Below are 2,729 nucleotides of genomic sequence, written 5' to 3' on the forward strand. Positions count from 1 at the left end.
GATTACAAGATGTTTGGTTTCATTTCTTTGGTTTCTTCTTCGCCACAGTTTCTTGGGAATAAATGGAGTAGGAAGCGAAAGGAAAGGGGCTCTATCGGGAGAGACTCAATAACAACTCCAGAAACTGCTTGACACTAAACTGACCGCAGTGACAGCGAGCACACATGATTTCATCACTGAGCGAGTCTGGTTGGGATATGGAGAGAAGTTCAGATTAGAGAAATATGAGCTGAAACAGATTCTCTTTTAGTTACCAGAAAAACAGGAAGTATTGAGGTTGGAGGCTGTGGCTTGAGTAACTGTGACTGTGATGCGTTTCTTCTAGTATAAATAAGCATCTCTGCAGGGTTGATAGCTTTTACTGCAATGAGGTAAAGCACTGGATGTGTCCTCTTTCCGGCTCATCACAAGGTGACTGTTGTTTTGTATACAGATTTTTATTAATTATTTAAATCAAGACAGTTATGTCTCTATAATAGTGAAACTGAAATGTAAACCTGTACTGCACAACAATCATTAACTAATTTTAATTCTAAATTTAATTTTCACTCTGAACTGAACCACCGTATTCTTTTGAACAGATTATACAGTCAAAATGTATGAGAAATTACAGCATGGGAGAGCCGAGAACATGAATGGAGCTTCATAAACTACAGAATAATGAAACGTGAACAAGAGAGAAAGAGAAGAAGTCAACAAAAAGGACAAAAAGTTACGATCTAATTAGCCGGAGTAGTAAACGCCGCCGAGTCAAACTGTGAGTATTTATGATGTTTAAGATCAAACACTGTTATGTATCTTTAATAATCTTTTAGTGTTTCATCTTCTGGTGTCTTGAATGTGCAAAATCAATTCTACACTAAACTTTTCATTCACCCTTTAGTGAAATGAAGAGGTTCGAATGTAGACTAATTTAGATGGGTGTGAAACACAGCAGGCAGTCGTAGTTGAAGAGACACAGCAAGCAGGGTCCAAGTTTAACTTTGTTTACTGAAGAGCTGGTTGAGTTTGCATGTGTGGTTCTATAACAAAATATACGAGAGAAATAAACATTAATATATACATATATTCTACAACATAAACTTTTAAATAATTAACAGTATTCAGGCTGTATACAACAATCACATTAATAAAGTATATTGGACAATGTTAAATAATTATTCTGAACATCCCACAAAGGAGGCGCTAGTAGCGCGTAAATGCGCTCGACTGAGCATGCCATATGCATGTAATAAACAGCTGATCAATGTGTGATAGTAATCATTTCCAAATTAGCTCCTGCATTTGTTGTTGTTGTTGTTGTTGTTGTTATCTTAATGGCCCATAAAACTCGTAAATCGACGGCCCATTCGTTTAGCTTTTTTTAATTGGCGGCGCTGGGTTTGTTATTTATTATGATTTATTCATGCATACGAAACCATGATAAGAATTATAATCAGATGTTTCTGTTTTTCATTCCCAGTGTACGTTTGGATTTCATGATTACAATTTTTCTGAACGCATCTGAATATTTTCTAATCATTGATGTATCAGTGTTTTTACTGTATGTCACTGTATATTGTGTACATATATAGCAAAAGAATATAGGCTACATTAGACTCTGAGCCTCTTTGAAGCATTAGTTCACCTGTCCTGACGTGATATAAACCATAAGCCAGATTCTCCAAAATACAAACAGATTTAAAGGGGAAGAGAAACACTGATCACTTGTAACACTCACTCCATATGAGAACAGAACAGAGATGTATCTGCTGCTTCTGCTCACTAGGGTTTTTATAGGCTTTAATAACTGACAGACATAACATTTAAAACAATAACATGAGTGAATCTATTATCTGAATCTATATCATCAGTTCAGTCACTGTATTATAATAATGATAATAGCGGGTTGTTTTCCTTCATTTACAGTCTCTGTTGATCCAGTCGGAGCGGTTTCACTAGTTCGCCTGCACATTCAACCCTGAAGGTTAATAGTAAACTAACTTGGCTTGCTGTCCTTGGAGGAGGCTTGAACCCGAGGCTCGGTTTGAGCTCCGAGTTAAGATGTTGCAGATGCTCATGCAGATGTTGATCAGGAGTTGATCTGATGTCTCGTGATATGATGTTATATCGCTTTAATGAAACTCTGTCTGTGTGATTGAACAGATTCAAATGAAGAGGAGAAAGAAAATCAGCAGAAATCACAGATCAGCAGAAAACAAGAAGACTGAGAGAAAAATGGAGGACAGAAATGAGACACAAACCAGTGAATCACCAGAGGAAAGAGGACAGAGACTTGATAGATGTCAGAGTATGGACAAAATGGGGGACTTCCGGTATAGCCATGAAGGCGTGAGGTCGAAGGAAGAAGGGCTCCCGACCTACATTTTCAAACTAAACTTGTTACACGCCATATAGCGTCAGTCATTGTTGATATACGCGTTTAGAACATCGCTTGGTGAATTATGAGTCACACTAAGCAGAAACAACCGCACCCCTCAGCCCCACCGACCACGAGAGCTACTGCTAGCATTGCCGGTAAGTTGGCAGCCATTGCCGCTACCTCCAATCGCGAAAAACAGGCCATGACGGAAACCATGGACCAGTTGATTTCTGAATTAACTAAACAGCGCATTAGTATCAGGGAAGACATGACTTGATTCGGGAATCTATCGGTCCTTTACAAAGCTCTGTAAATGCACTGAGAGAGACTGTGGATGGCTTTCAAAGCCGTTTGGCCGCGACAGAAT

General features: G+C 38.6%; 1 long non-coding RNA gene across 1 annotated transcript; it reads left to right on the top strand.

Annotated features, from left to right (window-relative positions):
• Positions 1-368: 368 nt before the first annotated feature.
• LOC309478255 lies at positions 369-2,036 on the top strand. The gene is made up of 3 exons (XR_014198912.1): positions 369-411; positions 582-757; positions 1,909-2,036. It is a non-coding gene; the product is annotated as an uncharacterized lncRNA (long non-coding RNA).
• The last annotated feature ends 693 nt before the right edge of the window (positions 2,037-2,729 follow it).

This window comes from Leuciscus leuciscus (assembly GCF_965113295.1).
Source record: "Leuciscus leuciscus genome assembly, chromosome: 16".
NCBI classification, from domain to species: Eukaryota; Metazoa; Chordata; class Actinopteri; order Cypriniformes; family Leuciscidae; genus Leuciscus; species Leuciscus leuciscus.